This window comes from Triturus cristatus, chromosome 3_1, assembly GCF_964204655.1.
Source record: "Triturus cristatus chromosome 3_1, aTriCri1.1, whole genome shotgun sequence".
Taxonomy (NCBI): Eukaryota; Metazoa; Chordata; class Amphibia; order Caudata; family Salamandridae; genus Triturus; species Triturus cristatus.
This window is the reverse complement of record NC_140583.1, coordinates 66,957,312-66,977,159: the sequence shown is the minus strand read 5'-3', so window position 1 is coordinate 66,977,159 and position 19,848 is coordinate 66,957,312.

Sequence of the window (19,848 nt, the reverse complement as noted above, 5' to 3'; positions counted from 1 at the left end):
ACCCAATTCAGGTCAAGTTTGCGCTATATAAAACTCTGTAAAATAAAAAAAATAGGGTGGAAAGTAAATTAATTATAATTGATTAATAATTAACTTTTAAATAATAATAATTTAATTGATACTTAATTATGTAAACCTTTTAATATGTTAGTTTTGTTTTTCTTTTTTGGGTGTGTGCTGTTGTTTTTGTATGGGGAAGGGTGTGTAGGGCATTGATTATAATAATTAATAAATAATGTTAATTTCTAATAATATAATTGTATTGAAATACTTAATCCTGTAAAATATGTAATTAAGATATTCTTAAGTTATATATTTGGTGTGGGTTGTTGCATTTGTAGGGGTAAAGGGTAGGAAGTTAATTACATATAATGTATTTATTATTAGTTAATTATTAATAATAATTGTTTAATTGACAATTAATTATGAAAATGATCACAATATTTTTTTAATTTATATATTAGATGTGAGTTGTTGGTTTTGCGATAAATATTTTTTTTACTAATAGTTAATTATTGCTAATATTTTAAAACATATTTAATTATGTAAAATGTGTAAAAAATGTCATTTATAATTTTAGATATGTATTGTAGCAGTATAGGGTAGAAAGGTATTTATGCCATACAAAATTTAAAAATAGTTAATACATTTTTCAGAATTATGTTTTTTATTATTGTATGTGTCAAATGTGTTGTTCTTTTTAAATGTAAACAAGATTGTATTTATTAGTTGATATTATTATGAAAATATTAGACCTCATTACGATAGCGGGCGGTAGACTGACCGACAACCAGGCAGTGGTACGACCGCCTAATTACAATGCAACCACCTGGCTGGCAAACGGAAAGTGCCCATTTACACAAGCTGCAATGTAAATGAGCCCTTCATGCACATCCATGCACTGTGTGGCATGCACCACGTGGTGCATGACACGCGGTGCATGGAGGTGCATGGGGCACTACATGTACCCCCTGGGGCCACTGTACAGTGGCGGACGATGGACGGAGGCCCTGTTTGGGACACCCAAAGTCCCTTTTCGACAGCCTGTTCAAAGGGCTGTTGGAAATGAGTATCGTAATCTCACCAGCCGTGCCTGCCTTGGCACCGCCTCCATTCAGGATCACCGTTATGACCGTCTCCCCGACGAGATCACTGATCAAGTCAGAGGCGGCAGTCTTTCCCTTGACCGCCTATGATCCAACCACCGGCATTGTAATCCAGCGGTCAGATCGAAGGTCTGTCTGTCGGTTGAACAGCATCATAATGAGGCCCAAATTTTGATATTTTAATTATAAAAATATTTGTTGTAATGTATGTTATGTATTAAACATTGCAATAAATATTTGATTATGTTTTTCAATAAATATAATATTTAGATTTTTTTATATTTAATATTAAGATATTTTTGCTATTTAGTATGTTTCTTAAATTATTTTTTATTTTTGTTAAAGTGAATTAGTCTGTTTCTAATGTTCCAGAGAGTGCAGTGGGAGTAGTACATGTTATCCCTTCACAATCCAACACTTTCTCTACTGTTGCACTCTCTGGAACATTAGAAACAGACTAGTTCACTTTAACAAAAATAAATAATAATTTAAGGACCATACTAAAAATCTTAATATTAAATATCAAAAAATCTAAATATCATATTTATTTTAAAAAAATATTACATATTTATTGCAATGTTTAATACGTAACATAAATTACTACAAATATTATTATAATTAAAATATCAAAGTAAATTTTGCCCCTCCTCAAGCCAACACTTTCCCTACTGTTGCATCTACTGGAGTGAGAATAGTAAATTTTACTCCTCCGCAATCCAACACTTTCCTAACTGTTACATTGACAGGAGCGGGAATAATAAATCTTACCCCTCCCCAATCCACCACTTTCCCTATGTGCTGACTGGAGTTGGATAGTAGATTTTACCCCTCTGCAATCCAACACTTTCCCAATTGTTGCTCTGTGTGGAGTGCGAATAGTACATTGTACCCCTCTTGAGTCCAACACTTTTCCTACAGTTGTATAAATTGCAGAGGGAATAGTATATGTATTTTTTGTAAAATTATATAGTTTACTTTACATTGTTTAAGTTTATATTATTATGTTTTTGTGTATTCAAAATTATATTTATAAATATTCCTATTTTTAATTTGCAATATATTTTGAGTAAATTGTATCTTATTTATTTCCTTTACTTTTTTGTTTGTAATAAGTTGATTTGCCTTTAAAAAAATTGTATGGTATTGGTATATATATATATATATATTCACTGAAAAAACCATAGGTTTCACACATGTTATGGTTAGCTGTACATTTCACTCGTAAAAAACCAATGAAATTCCACGTTATAGTTAGTGCAGGCAACTATAACTCACGCGACCGCAATCCTCTGCTGATGCTAATACTGTATTTAGACACTTATTTGCCCATGTCTTCTTCCATTAAATTTTAGCTATACATATATTACAAATATTTATTTTTCATAAAGACACATATGTCATCAGTGATGTAATATCTGACATCATCAGCAGAGGATTGCGGTCGCGTGAGTTATAGTTGCCTGCACTAACTATAACGTGGAATTTCATTGGTTTTTTACGAGTGAAATGTACAGCTAACCATAACATGTGTGAAACCTATGTTTTTTTCAGTGAATTTGCTAGGTTTTTTAAATGCTAATTCCTAACTATAACGTGTGTGAAACCTATGGTTTTTTCAGTGAATTTGTACGTTTTTTTTAATGCTAAGTTACTTTACGCCGTTCGTGGCGTGCGCGCCCACTTTACGCAGTTAGTGCCGTGCACGCACGGTGGGCACGCGGTGCGCTACGCGCACCACGTGCCCACGTTACGCTGGATGGGCCATGTACGCACGATGCGCTTCGCGCACCGTCCGCACACGGAGGACATATTATGCGCTTCATTGTGCAAGGTTATCTATTAGATGTTCATTGCCGTTATATGCCATGCACAAAAGGTGTCCTACGGGCACCTTTTGCACATGGGGTGGGGAAAATGTGGATATTTTTTTTTTTTTTTTTTTTTTAACCGTACGCGAACGGTAAGCGCAATCGGCGTTTTTTCACAAAATAAAAAAATTGAATTTTTGGCCTTGGGGGTTCTATTGGGACTCCCTACCCATGGATAGGTGGTTAGGAGCTGTCTAGCCTGCCCCTTTTCATGTAATCCAACTTTCTTTTTCCTGTCCCCTCAGAGTGCGAGAGAGAAAATGGCGGCCGACATTTCCTGGTTTCGACCGATTCGAATGTTTACTAAGATCTAACAGCCAATCAGAATCACGCTCGCGCACGGCACCGTACGCGTACGGTAAGCTTACCGTAAGCGCACGGTAAGCTGCCACAGATATATATATTGATTTAAATGCTATTTTCTCAGGACCTACTGAACAGATTTACACCAGACCTACAAAAGGCACTTCCTTGACCTGTAGACTACCTCTCTGCCAAATTTCAAGTAACTCTGTTCAGCCGTTCGGGCTGTAGCTGTGTCTAAAGGTCCTATGGAAAAATGCATGGGGAAAACGCGTTTTGGGACCCCCCTTTTTTCTCAGCCCCCGCTTGACGAATCCCCCCGAGACTTTCAGGGTAGGAGCGGAGCGTAGCGCCCCATTAGTTTTGAAAATTTCGCGAGGATTCGTCGACCGGCGCCAAAGTTATTCAAAATAGAATGTTGCGGTTTTCCTATGGAAACAGGGTCCTAACTATAACTATCTACTGGCGACCGCCAGTAGATAATATATATATATATATATGTGTATCCAAATATAAGAACGAGTAAGCGCAATCTCAGGTTGCAGGAGACAATATTCACTGGTGAGCAGAAAGCTGTTTAATGCACACAACGCGTTTCGACTGACAAGCAGTCTGGGTCACATGTGTTTGACCTCAAAACAAGGAGCAATTAAGAATGCATAATAAACATAAAGGTATGGAAGACATAATGGTCAAAACAATCAGACATCTTGGAACGTGTCAGAAAATGTTTGATATATATGATATATAGTATATGCCATATTAATCACGTTGTGACGCAGGGATTGATATCCTGCATGAATGTAAAGGCAGTGAGTTATAGTATTGCCGGTACCAGATGAGGGGATACTCCCCATAAGTAAGGCATACTACCAACGTTGTCTCTGCAATAGGTTTCTCTCCAGAGACCATGCACAATGATCAGTTTCCCACAAGGGTTTAATGGCATAGTGCCAGTATGGTCATATAATGACTCTTGTGTGAGTGAAATCATATTGAGTGTGCCCCTAAGGTAATGGACAAGTGTCCTAACGTGATTCAATAATGATTGCACAGTGCAAGCGTTCCAAGAAAGCAAATAAGTAAAATAAAATTCATGCAGCACTCTTCTCTGTGATGCCATCCTGAACGTGAGGCTGAAGAAAAGGCTAGGCTAGCTATGTACAATTAAAAACACTTGAAGTAAGTTATTATAACAAACTGTATAGGTGTCATTCACATTGCAGGAGGGTAGGAAAATAGGTCAAGATGTATGACCAAAAGGGTACATGACTATTCTTCCTTCAAATGGATTGCTAATTTCTCATCTTGATTATGGCCCCACCGGGATTATAGTTTGGGAATCAACAATGTATTTGGATTCCTTTTTTCTACGTTTCAGCGTCCTATTGACAGCCCTGTGCTCTATTTGATCTGTTCTATGGCACAGTATGTCAGTTTGGTTGGGTCTGAGAAATGTTTGTCCTGGAAATGTCGGGCAACTGAGTACTTTGGATCCCAATTACTGATGGCTCTCATATGTTCTAAGATTCTTTTCTTCGCCATCAGGGTGGTGCTGCCAATATACCACAGTTTACAGGGGTCACTCTATGATGTAGATTACATAATTAGTGCTGCATGTAAGAAATTGTGTGATAATCTTGGTGAATCTACCTGATCTCTTTTCCTTGCGCATTAAGCTGTTCTTACAAGCCTTACAATGGCCGCATGGGAAGAAGGACTGTAAGTTGTGTCTGTTGGTACCAGCAACTGTAGTGATGTCACTGTGGACCAGCATATCCCTGATGCTGCGTCCTTTTCTGTACGTGATGATGGGTCTGTCCTCTATACAATTACCTATGTTAGTGTCACTTTTAAGGATGTCCCAGTTTTTTACTAGAATCTTCTTGACCCATTGGGATCCCCATCAAAGGTCAAGATGATCGTAGTACCATCCTACATGTGTTTGTTGTCTGTCACTACCCTATCTCTAAGGGTCTCCTGTCTAGTGGTACCATCTGCTCTTTCACTGGCCCTCTTGAGGACCCAGTTGAGGTACCCTCTTTCCCTGAATCTTTCTAACATGACCTTCCTTTCATGTTGATAGGCATTGTCCGTATTGCAATTAGGTTTTGCCCTTAGTAGTTCGCTGTAAGGAATCCTCTTTGAGCAGGAAATCAGGTACGGACCACCAAGCATATTAAGTTATCCAGTGCTTTATTTATATATATATATATATATATATATATATATATATTCAATGAAAAAACCAAAGGTTTCACACATGTTATAGTTAGCTGGACATTTCACTCGTAAAAAACCAATGAAATTCCCCCGTTATAGTTAGTTCAGCTAACTATAACTCGCGTGCCCGCAATGCACTGCTGATGACGTCACATATTACATCACTCATGACATGGTCAGTGACATCACTCATGACATCACTGATGACATCTCAAATGACATCACTGATGACATCACTGATGACATCATCCAGTGAATGTGTGTTTTTCTGAAAATTAAATATGTTTTATATATGTATATCTCAAGGTCGATGGAAGAATAAATGGTTATATAAGTGTCTAAATGGATGATTTGTTTTTGAAAAATTGATTGTGTAACTGACTGATTAAGTGTATCTTAGTGAATACATGGCTTAGTGAGTAATGTTTAAATATGTAAATATCTGTATCAGTTTCTCACTTTGTGTATAAGTGGCTGCATGGGTTGGTGAGTAGCTACATGGGTGTCTGTAAAGGTGTTAGTTGGTTTTTTGAGTATCAGTCTGAGTGTCTGCATGGTTCGGTGGGGGGTATTACGTAGTGCATAGGTGCATGAATGAGTGACTCACTGTTTGTATGTGTTGAAGACAGCATGTGTGCAGGACTCTATGGGTGGATGAGTGTGTGTACGGGTGTGTTAGTGAGTGAATGACTGTCTCAATAGTGTCTTTATGAGTAACTACATATGTTTTAAACTAGTATATGTGACTATTGGTGTATATAAGTGAGTATATGTGAGAGAGAGAGATTGAAAGAGTTCCTGTATGAATAAGTATGTGGTTCTATAAGTGATTGTTTAATAGTCTAAGTATGTGTAAGTTTCCGTAGAAGTAAGTGTGGTGGTGTGTGTATAACTGTATATGCAAGTAAATGTATGTTTGATTCTTTATTAGCATGAGTGACTATGTGTGTGAGTAACTCTATGGATGAGTGGCATTGTGTAACAGGATGTATAGGTGCATGAGTACATATGATGAGTGAGTACATGTATGAGTGACTGTATAGGACTGTTGGTGAAGGAGTGGATGTGTATGTGGATCTTAGAATTACTGAAGAGGTTGTTGTAACTGGTATTGGTATGTCCATTGTTTTGAACATTTTAGTCTCTATTTTTGAATGTGTGTATCAAAGGATATATTAGGGTGAGAGGAGGTCTGCCACTCTATCACAAGGATGATGTCATCAGTGATGTCATCAGTGATGTCATTTGAGATGTCATCAGTGATGTCATGAGTGATGTCACTGACCATGTCATGAGTGATGTAATATGTGACGTCATCAGCAGTGCATTGCGGGCGCGCGAGTTATAGTTAGCTGAACTAACTATAACGGGGGAATTTCATTGGTTTTTTACGAGTGAAATGTCCAGCTAACTATAACATGTGTGAAACCTTTGGTTTTTTCATTGAATTTCTATGGTTTTTTAAATGCTAATTCCTAACTATAACATGTGTGAAACCCATGGTTTTTTCAGTGAATTTGCAAGGTTTTTTAAATGCTAATTCTTTTTTTTACCTTTTTTTTTTTTTTTTTTGCAATGTTTTTTACATATTTTTTAAAAAAAATTATATCCTCTTTAAAGACTATGGTTAAATTTTAAAAATTCTACAATATATTTTTTTTTTTACCTTTTTTTTAAACTAAACAGGTAAGATTTAGTAGTATAACATAGTGAATCTTTTTTTCCCTTTTTTTTTTTATTAGTATTTTTTTAACGTGCGCGTACGGTAAGCGTACGTCTTGCTTTTAGTACGTTAGATTTCTACGCTGTTTGCGTTCAGTTACGCAATTTGCGTAGACGTGCGTCACGTGCACGCGGCGCGTAATGCGTACGCTGCACGCGCATGTTACGCGGAAGTGAAGGGGCGTGCCTGTTTTGCGCATGCGCGCGTGCGCGTGTCTTTTTTACGCGCATGCGTACTTTTACCGTAAGCGCTCCGTAAGCGCACCGTAAGCGTAACGTACGCGCACGTTGGGTCATGTGATCAAGAAACAACACTTTTGATTGGTTTTTACTACTTTCAGTTATAGAACTCTCCTACACCACACCCATTCCCCTCATTTCTGCTTGTGATCCCTTTGGAGAAGGAGCTGAGTTGTCTTTGTGATACGATGGCAGAACAGCAGACCTCTGCAGAGAGTGAGGCTAGCAGCACTACCTTGAGGCAGAGAAGGAGGAAACAAAAGAGCTCTTTCATATGGGAGTATTTTTCTTTTCCAGAGGGCAAGAAAAAGGAAAATGCACCTTCAGTGACTTGTAAGCTGTGTGACCGTGTACTTTCAAGAGGGAATCCTAACAAGAAGTATTCCTTCGGGAATCACACTATGTTGAGACACCTTCATGATGTACACGGTAGGACATATGCTCGACATACTGGTGGTAACCCTTCAGTAAGTCAACCAAGCACATCCACAGCAGCTCAGCCTGGTCCATCATCTGCAGGGCCGAGTCCATCTTCGGCAGGTCAGCTGAGCCCTTCATCTGTGGGGGGAGCATCTCCTTTTTCTGGTCCTCAGGAAACTAACCATCGGTTTGCGAGGGTTACTATGCGGTGCGCCACTTGTTATGGTCTAATTGTTCATAGGGAGACCAGTGTTGCCCTAGTTAACAATAAAATAGACCAGCACATTTGTCCTACCGACTAATATTCCCATTCTTTCTTTCCTCTGTCCCTGTACGAACACAACGGCTCTTTTAAGAGCCAACCTTACCTTTCAACTTTTTTTTATATATTTTTTTAAACTTTTTTTTGATTTTTTTTTTACCGTACGCGTACGGTACGCGTAATTTTTTTTTTTTTTTTTTTAAAAACACTAAAAATCAATTATCACATTACAAGGTCCTTGAAAGATTACAATGAAAAACTGAAAATGTGATTGTGGAGAAGTGGAAAAAAGGGACCATAAAATTTCTGACTTACCATACCCACTCAAAAAATTATTTATTAATTAAAATTTAATTATAATTGCTATAAGTTTTCGTAAATTTTCTTTCTCAATCTGAACAAAAAGAAAAAAGTATTAGTATTTAATAAAACATTTTATAATACAGTACACATATTTACATATTTTCCAAAAACAATTTTTTGCCTTTTTTTTGCTGTTTTCAGAATATATTGCATTTCACTATAAATCGTGAACGCAATTGCATTCATCACTTAACAGCGGGCAAAAAAAAAATAACAATCTCAAAGATTGTTTAAAAAAAGCCCAGAATCAATTCTCAGTTAAACATAACATTATAGAAATGCAAAATATTATTCATTTAAAATATCATCTAATAACAAAAACTATTTCTAAAAAATACCGTCTGACAATTTTCTTTCAGAAGCATAATCTCAAAAAAAATATATCTCAAATAAATCCACAATACATCTACTTTCCTTTCCTTTAGGCCAAATGTTAATTTTTGAAATTATTTTTTGATTACATTTCCAACGATAATCCAATAAAATTCCAAAATTTAAATTGTACAGATGTTACCGATTCTCTCTAAAATTTTGGTTTCCGAAAGATTAATTAGGATTTAATTAAGTCCACAATACAATTGGATACCTTTCCTTTAGGCCAAATGGTAATTTTAATAATCTTTTTTGATTAAATTTCCAACGGTAATCCAATAAAATACAAAAATTTAAATTGTACAGATGTTACCGATTCTCTCTAAAATGTTGATTTCCGAAACATTAATTAAGAATTATATAAGTCCACAATACAATTGGTTCCCTTTCCTTTAGGCCAAATGGTAATTTTAAAAATCTTTTAATTTGTAAATTCCAATGGTAATCCAATAAAATGGTAAAATTGTTTTGTACAGATGTTGCCAATTCTCTCTAAAATTTAGGTTTCAGGAAGATTAGATAGGAATTTGCTAAATCAAACGGCAAACGTTGCTTAAAAACCAATTGACAATCATTACACATTGTCCAGCCTTTTTTACATTTTAGATAAACTGTGTAATGACCAGAAGTTACAGTAGGTCCATCATGGAAAATTATTGAAACTGTTACAAAAGTTTTTCCTGAAATTGATAATTGCTGTCCTGTAAACTTCTTTATTAAAGTATCCAATTTTGAACCATCAGCTCTACATCGTTGCATCATTAAAATTACATACTGTCTGTATTCCTTTAAAATTAACGTTGAAAACATGTCAGATTTACACTCACCGCATTGCATGCTATGATTAGCATCTTTAACTAATTTAGCAAAAGTGACTGTTTTACTCTCTGGCAATGTTAAATAAATAAACCTTTCAGAATCAACATTAGAGCCACATGTATTGTAACAGTTTACACAACTATGTTCCCATTTATAAGAGAGACCAAACAAATTTTCAATGTGTACACCTTCTTCTTCCAGTACCTGAAGAAAATACAACAAGAATTCCTGTGCGTCTTGCTGTACATTTTGAGAAAACTGTGTACATCCTGAACATACATCTAAAAGTTTTCTAATTTCAGTAGCACTTTCTATTTGAGTTTTATCATTACTCAGCTTTTGAAAAAGGAGACTCAACTCAGAACAGAATCTTTTTCTCTGATTTACTATTATCTGCTCTTGCAAACTTTCCAGATAAAATGCAACATTCAGCACTACATTAGCGTAGCAGTTGACACCAGAGCTATTTTCAAAATGACATCCTACAACCTCTTCTTCATTTTCCTTTTTCTTTTTGCTTGCAATTACATCACTCCTCTTTTTTTTCCTCCTCTCTACATCCTCATTACAGATATTCTCATTTCTCCTTTTACGAGAAACTACACGTTTCTCTAACACAGGATACTGACCTAAATGAGGAGCATAGGTTCTTCTTAATCTATTGTACTCCTTTACACAATTTGCATCAGCACTAACTTTTGAATCATCAAAGTCTATCATGAATAAACCAGATAATGTTTTCACTCGTGACAAAGCTACATAAGCCATACCTTCTTTGAACACAGTTGAACCAATGTTTACAAATGCACAATCTACAGTCAATCCTTGAGACTTGTGAATAGTTACAGCATATGCTAGAGAAAACGGAAACTGTTTCCTTTGTACATATAAGTCTTTCACAAGCATAAAATGAACTGTACAACGACAAATGTCTATAACTTCTTCTATCTGATCAAATTTTATTTTTAAACATTCAATTCCATCTTTTTTCTGATAATTAATATAACTCACAACTCTTCCCATAGCTCCATTAACTAAACCTTTTTCAACATCCAAATTTCTCCTTAAAAATACTCTACAGTTCATGCAAACATATAGATTTTTTTCTAATCCAGCAGTTTTGGAAATGTTCTTCTCTAGTGAATCCAATTTATTTTTCAGTTTGCCTGTTAATGTGATAGTAATTCTTCCATCCTGAATTTTGTCCACTGCTTCCAATTTCCTGATATCTTCCTTTTCCAATTTCAAAAGCTCCTCATTGAATATTGAGCATTCACGTAGAGTTGGCATTAAGCAGATGACACTTTTCTTTTCTGCAATGTTCTTGTATATCTTCTCTGCAACTATTTCTTCCTTTGGAAATAAATTATGTAGCAACCGACTCTGTAATGCTTTTGTGCCAGCTTCAGTGAGTAGTCCAATTCTGATATCTTTCAGAATACTTCCATATTCTTCATCGTTTGCTTGTCTCATATTAGTAGTAAGTTCCTTGTACTCAAAGAAGGACCAAATATTTGCATTACCGATGCTTCCCAATGACTTCTTTGTGTCTTCATGTGTCACAGTATTAAACACTGGTTGTCCTTTAACTGGAGTAAGCTGTAGAAGATCCCCAAAAACTATGACATGTTTTCCACCAAATAACACGTCATAGCCTGTCCTTAGAGTTTGCTGCATTCTTAAATGCACAAAGGCAAGCATTAAGTTTGATACCATGCTCACCTCATCAATAATGAGAACTTGCATCTTCTTCAATACTCTTGAAACTTCCAAGCATGCTTCTCCAGTTAGCTTGTGGTATTGTATTTTGTTCTCATGCTCCACTGGTAACATTAGCAAACGATGTAAGGTGATTCCTTTTATGTTATATGCTGCTAACCCAGTTGGAGCAGTAACCACACAAGACAAAGTAGAATCCGTTTTTTGCTGTAGGTAGCTTCTGATGACTTTTATTAGGAAACTTTTTCCAGTTCCAGCTTGTCCGCTTACATACATCCTGATTGGATGAAATGATGTGCATGAGCACTCTTTTTTTTCATGTAGTAATCCGTGATCAATTTTGTTTCTGATTTCTTCATAAATTTGTTGCTGCTCTTCATTCAGTTGTCTTTCCAAATTTGGTAAGTCTATAAATTCTTCTTGAGCTTGATTCATAGCCGTTTCCACTTCATTCATGGCTATTGCAGCTTCATTTTCAACGATTGGTTGTCCTAGGGGATCTTGACTGAGTGTTCCTGAACTTTGGCTGTCTTGAGAACTGTCTCTAGCTACTTCAGCTGCAATTGTAGTTTCCTGTTCAATTTCTTCATTTAACATTTGCACATAAGTTGTGAATGTACTGCGTTGTATGCTGTCTTTGCAAGCATTAAATGAATCTTCATAGCTTTGAAATTCTCCCAGTAGTTCATCCTCTGTACGCCATGGTTTAAATAGCTGTAAAAGAGCCAAGTAGTAAAATTCCTTTTTGTTAGTAGTGTCGCAACTCAGCTTCCTGTGATTTATCAAACTTCCTTTTGTTTGCTTCACCAAACATCCTTCCTCACCAATGACTTTATATTTTCCATTGTTGATGTCTTCTGCAGCTTTCCGTGAATAAATGTAGTTCTGCAGCACTTCATAGAGACACATGTTCTCCAGATGATGACGTCTCTTGGGATAATATGTGTCCAACATGTTTGATTTCAAAATATCTGTACTTTCTGGGTCATTCTCGGCCAAATATTCAATTTCTCCAACAGATTTCAGTACCCGATTTCTCATTGCTGCAAGGCCTAAACTTGCCCAAATTATTCTTCTTGATTTCGAGTAGAGACTTGCAGAAGATAACCTATCTGAACATTCGTAGGATCCAATTTCTCGATGCGATAACATCTTTAAACTGAAACTGTACAGCTTCTTACTGACAGTCTTCTCGTGAGAAATCTCTTCCCACATTTCTTTCAATTCAGTTTTTTCTGATTTAGTAATGTAAGACGTTACATATCGAGCAACAGCAATGGAATTGTCAGCTACATACTGTATATCCATGTTAGCATTCCACATGGATAAAATGACTGGGTTGTAGTCATTTATATTTTTTGATTCTTCTTTTCTTTTAAGGTTGTAGGTATTCTTAGGTGATTTTCTTGTAATAGTATGTCTCACAGAAGACATAAAACTGTTTACTCTTCCATTTGAAAGAACAGGTCTAGGAAATCCAAATCGACATTTAATGTAGTATTTATCTTTGCTCTTGTATTTCCGTCGACAGTATTTTCCACACCGATGACTTTGGAAACGTAAAACTTGCTCCTTTAACTTTTTCTCTTCTGTGCTTTTTGGTATAGCACATGTTGCATATTCTTCAATGAAAGATAACACTGCTTCATCAGTATCTGTTCCAAACTTTGGGGCATCCTTGATCCACAACAGCATATGAATATGAGGAGCACCTCTTGCCTGGTACTCTTTTCTCCAAAAGAAATCCTCTACTTCTCCAAGAGGTGGATTTTTTTTATTGCAGATGAAGGACATCATAGCCTCAAATCTATGATTGAAATATCTGCAAACATTAACCGGATCCAATGAGCACAGTTCTCCAGCTGTCTTGTATTCGATGTTTTTAATGTTTGAGTTTGCCTCTCGTAGAAAATCCAGTAAATCATCCCAAGCGTACTCAGCACAGCTTAGGGTAAGGAACCATGTTGGTGTTCCTAAATTTCGTAACATGCATTTTAATTCACCATGGCATCGGTACCAATATTCATTTGTCCCACGCTAACAAGCCATCAAATTAATGAGTTGTGTTTCCAAATGATCATCTCGGTGCTGCACTTTCTCCATAAAATCCTTAGCAGACACATTTTGTAAATGTACTCCACTTTTAAAAATGTGATTTACTGCATATGATAATGCAGACAAGTCACTTTCAAATAAAAGATGGAATAAATAAGGAATACTTTGTCGAAATCTTGGATCTTCTGCATATAGTCTTGTAGTCCGATACTCAGAAGCTGGAATCTGTTCTGGACGTTCATCGTATCGTCCTCCTTTTCCTGTAGGAAACAGCTGGGGAAAACATCGAGCTTCCAAGCTCTCCTCCCATACACTCACGGGAGTTCCTTTTGCTTTCCTCATCTGAAACAGATCAATATTGTCTCCCATAACTTCTTTTGGATGTATGCTAAAATGTTCATAAATTTCTTCTTCCTTTGACTTGTGCACTTTTTCAATTTGTCCAGTTGGTGTTTCTGTGTCTTCTTGTAAATCTTCTTCTTCTTCTTCTTCTATATAAATTGATTCATACCATTTGTTATTCCTTTTCAAATACAAATTTGCTCTTTGTACTTTCCGTACATCTACCAGCTCCTGCCAAATCTTCTTATTCTTTGTAGGTACACCATTAACCAGAATAACTAATGGTTCAGTTTCCAAAGTATCTGCATCAATAGTTTCCATATTTTTTTTCAAATCCAAGGGCAAATACACCACTCTACCTTTTAAACCTCTCAGTAAATCTGAAGGAGGTAATTTACCAGTTTTGGGCTCCATACGTACTATGGTCTGGAACGGATGAACACATTGAATAAGTATAGACTCATATGTATTTAATTCAGAAAGTTCGGCAGGAATAACATCCAATTCTAAATTATTATGTACAGCTCTGGTCGGCATTCTATTTTCCTCTAACTTGTTGTAACAGTATTTACAAATACGCTGATCTTCACCCAATTCAAAACAATTTTCAAGAAATATATATGTGGCAAAATCCTTCCACTTATAATTATCTTCATTTTCACTTTTTCTGTAGAGATCAACATTCCTGGTTTGTTTTCTATAATGAGTTCTGCGGCAACAAATACAAGTAACATTTGGTCTTTCATTAGAGATTATTGCAAATTTTGTTATGTGATCATTAAATGTCTTACTTACAGAGGGTTCTACATTCTCTTCCACTTCTTCCTCATTTACTGTGTCCTTTTCTGCACTGTCTTGTTCAGGACCAAACATAACAAAACTGAATTTCATCAATAACCTTCTCTACATCTGATACCGTTCCACGGAACAGAGCCCTATTCAATTCATCTAACTTTATTGCTGGACTTTTAGCAAAATACAACCGTCTCACAAACATTCTCATTTCAGTATGATGAACAGCCAGCATCCTAAAATGATGAAAAACACTTTTACACACTTTTCTAGATAGACAAGCCAGAGAATGACCCTGCAAACCAGTATTCTCTCTCACTCTGCATGGATCTAGACTTTGAAGCACCTTAATCTTCTGTTTCACACTTTTTTTTACTATATTCTCTTAGAAACTCACGAAATTTATCAATAGATTCCTGACGCACAGTGCAAATACTACTACAATTCCAAGTGTACACTGGGGCTTTAGGACGTCTCCCCATAGCCTCATCCGCCATCACTTGTACTTCATCTCTTGGAACCATTTTCTCCTTCTCCATTATGCAACCATTTTTCACTTCGTAAGCACGACCTCTGGTGTCAACTGCATGCAGCAAACTATTACTTTGAAAATAACTCTCTTCATTAAAAAAAGGTTCACTACTTGACCTATGCATCCATTCTCCTAAAAACACTTTACAAAAGTTTGTTCTTTTCACTACTCTTTTCCTTTTGCTTTGTGATTTCAGTACATTGACCATTTTATCTAATGTACGCATCCTATTCAAAATTAAAATGAATAGTTTCCTTTTTAATTCTAATGCCTTAGCTGCAATGGCTTCAATTTCTTTTTTTCTCTTATAAAATTTAGCCTTTTGCTTATATTTCTTCACATCCTTTATCAAATTGGACATAACTCTTCTCTGAAACATTTTTCTACGTATCTATTTAAACGCTGTTTTTCTGTTTAAGTTAATTTTTATTGTTTCTGAAGGTATATTTGCATTAACTAAATGCTCAATTTTTTCCTGTTCTTTTCTATTTAAAACATTCTTTCCAGTACAGACATTTTGTACATTTTTCCTTTTTTTGAAGATGTTCTTTAAAAAATCTTTTGTCTGCTTACCAGAAGACTTTCTCTTTTTCCCAACATGAGCATCTCCAACTAACTTAGGTCCTCCAGTTGTCTTCAAATATAGTTTTTTTTTGTGGTTTTTCCTTAGTCTGGATTTTGTAGGCATCTTAAATTTTGTTCACTGCTCTTCAGCAATACCTGAAAAAAACTAAAAAAAAAATCCTTTATTTTATTTAAATATATTACTACATTTTTGATGATCTTTTCAAATCTTAAAATACTAAGTACCCCTTTCCTACAAGTAAAAATCACAATAACACCTTCACAATTTAAATATCTAAAAACAATTCCTGTGTGCACACAGAGTCATGGATTGAAAATAGGCAGAAAACGAAATTTCTTTGCCAATTTGAAAGCACACTTACTACTCTTTTTTTTGGCAAGTGATAAGTACTTTTACAGTCTGTCACATTTTGAATCCACTTTTCAGATTCTTAAAAAAGCACATGTCCAAACAGCTTTCTGAGACCAGCAACATGTGTAACCTGGGTGACTGACTACACTCCAGCAAGGGCAACCAGCCTTAGTGATGCTAAATGTATTTGCATTACTGACTGCAACCTCAAACCCCACTCGGTTGTGAATACTGTGCATGATTCCACATGATAAGCAGCTGGCTGTGTGCTAAGAGTCTGCTTCTGCAGAAAAAAATAGCTCCCCCTTTCCATCTAATGCAAATGTAAAATCACCAGAGCAATACGCAATAAATCTCTGCCTGTAATTCCTCTTTCCACACAGAGTCATGTTTTCATATTAGTCAGAAAATGAAATTTCTTTGCCAATTTGAAAGCACACTTACTAGTCTTTTTTTTGGCAAGTGATAAGTACTTTTACAGTCTGTCACATTTTGAATCCACTTTTCAGATTCTTAAAAAAGCACATGTCCAAACAGCTTTCTGAGACCAGCAACATGTGTAACCTGGGTGACTGACTACACTCCAGCAAGGGCAACCAGCCTTAGTGATGCTAAATATATTTGCATTACTGACTGCAACCTCAAACCCCACTCGGTTGTGAATACTGTGCATGATTCCACAGGATAAGCAGCTGGCTGTGTGCTAAGAGTCTGCTTCTGCAGAAAAAAAAGCTCCCCCTTTCCATCTAATGCAAATGTAAAATCACCAGAGCAATACGCAATAAATCTCTGCCTGTAATTCCTCTTTCCACACAGAGTCATGTTTTCATATTAGTCAGAAAACGAAATTTCTTTGCCAATTTAAAAGCACACTTACTACTCTTTTTTTTTGGCAAGTGATATTTACTTTTACAGTCTGACACATTTTGAATCCACTTTTCAGATTCTTAAAAAAGCACATGTCCAAACAGCTTTTTCAGACCAGCAACATTTGTAACCTGGGTGACTGACTACACTCCAGCAAGGGCAACCAGCCTTAGTGATGCTAAATGTATTTGCATTACTGACTGCAACCTCAAACCCCACTCGGTTGTGAATACTGGCATGATTCCACAGGATAAGCAGCTGGCTGTGTGCTAAGAGTCTGCTTCTGCACAAAAAATAGCTCCCCCTTTCCATCTAATGCAAATGTAAAATCACCAGAGCAATACGCAATAAATCTCTGCCTGTAATTCCTCTTTCCACACAGAGTCATGTTTTCATATTAGTCAGAATACGAAATTTCTTTGCCAATTTAAAAGCACACTTACTACTCTTTTTTTTTGGCAAGTGATAAGTACTTTTACAGTCTGACACATTTTGAATCCACTTTTCAGATTCTGAAAAAAGCACATGTCCAAACAGCTTTCTGAGACCAGCAACATGTGTAACCTGGGTGACTGACTACACTCCAGCAAGGGCAACCAGCCTTAGTGATGCTAAATGTATTTGCATTACTGACTGCAACCTCAAACCCCACTCGGTTGTGAATACTGTGCATAATTCCACAGGATAAGCAGCTGGCTGTGTGCTAAGAGTCTGCTTCTGCAAAAAAAAATAGCTCCCCCTTTCCATCTAATGCAAATGTAAAATCACCAGAGCAATACGCAATAAATCTCTGCCTGTAATTCCTCTTTCCACACAGAGTCATGTTTTCATATTAGTCAGAAAACGAAATTTCTTTGCCAATTTGAAAGCACACTTACTACTCTTTTTTTGGCAAGTGATAAGTACTTTTACAGTCTGTCACATTTTGGATCCACTTTTCAGATTCTTAAAAAAGCACATGTCCAAACAGCTTTCTGAGACCAGCAACATGTGTAACCTGGGTGACTGACTACACTCCAGCAAGGGCAACCAGCCTTAGTGATGCTAAATGTATTTGCATTACTGACTGCAACCTCAAACCCCACTCGGTTGTGAATACTGGCATGATTCCACAGGATAAGCAGCTGGCTGTGTGCTAAGAGTCTGCTTCTGCATAAAAAAATAGCTCCCCCTTTCCATCTAATGCAAATGTAAAATCACCAGAGCAATACGCAATAAATCTCTGCCTGTAATTCCTCTTTCCACACAGAGTCATGTTTTCATATTAGTCAGAATACGAAATTTCTTTGCCAATTTAAAAGCACACTTACTACTCTTTTTTTTTGGCAAGTGATAAGTACTTTTACAGTCTGACACATTTTGAATCCACTTTTCAGATTCTTAAAAAAGCACATGTCCAAACAGCTTTCTGAGACCAGCAACATGTGTAACCTGGGTGACTGACTACACTCCAGCAAGGGCAACCAGCCTTAGTGATGCTAAATGTATTTGCATTACTGACTGCAACCTCAAACCCCACTCGGTTGTGAATACTGTGCATGATACCACAGGATAAGCAGCTGGCTGTGTGCTAAGAGTCTGCTTCTGCATAAAAAAATAGCTCCCCCTTTCCATCTAATGCAAATGTAAAATCACCAGAGCAATACGCAATAAATATCAGCCTGTAATTCCTCTTTCCACACAGACTCATGTTTTCATATTAGTCAGAAAACAAAATTTCTTTGCCAATTTAAAAGCACACTTACTACTCTTTTTTTTGCCAAGTGATAAGTACTTTTACAGTCTGACACATTTTGAATCCACTTTTCAGATTCTTATAAAAGCACATGTCCAAACAGCTTTCTGAGACCAGAAACATGTGTAACCTGGGTGACTGACTACACTCCAGCAAGGGCAACCAGCCTTAGTGATGCTAAATGTATTTGCATTACTGACTGCAACCTCAAACCCCACTCGGTTGTGAATACTGGCATGATTCCACAGGATAAGCAGCTGGCTGTGTGCTAAGAGTCTGCTTCTGCACAAAAAAATAGCTCCCCCTTTCCATCTAATGCAAATGTAAAATCACCAGAGCAATACGCAATAAATCTCTGCCTGTAATTCCTCTTTCCACACAGAGTCATGTTTTCATATTAGTCAGAATACGAAATTTCTTTGCCAATTTAAAAGCACACTTACTACTCTTTTTTTTTGGCAAGTGATAAGTACTTTTACAGTCTGACACATTTTGAATCCACTTTTCAGATTCTGAAAAAAGCACATGTCCAAACAGCTTTCTGAGACCAGCAACATGTGTAACCTGGGTGACTGACTACACTCCAGCAAGGGCAACCAGCCTTAGTGATGCTAAATGTATTTGCATTACTGACTGCAACCTCAAACCCCACTCGGTTGTGAATACTGTGCATAATTCCACAGGATAAGCAGCTGGCTGTGTGCTAAGAGTCTGCTTCTGCAAAAAAAAATAGCTCCCCCTTTCCATCTAATGCAAATGTAAAATCACCAGAGCAATACGCAATAAATCTCTGCCTGTAATTCCTCTTTCCACACAGATTCATGTTTTCATATTAGTCAGAAAACGAAATTTCTTTGCCAATTTGAAAGCACACTTACTACTCTTTTTTTTGCCAAGTGATAAGTACTTTTACAGTCTGTCACATTTTGAATCCACTTTTCAGATTCTTAAAAAAGCACATGTCCAAACAGCTTTTTCAGACCAGCAACATGTGTAACCTGGGTGACTGACTACACTCCAGCAAGGGCAACCAGCCTTAGTGATGCTAAATGTATTTGCATTACTGACTGCAACCTCAAACCCCACTCGGTTGTGAATACTGTGCATGATACCACAGGATAAGCAGCTGGCTGTGTGCTAAGAGTCTGCTTCTGCATAAAAAAATAGCTCC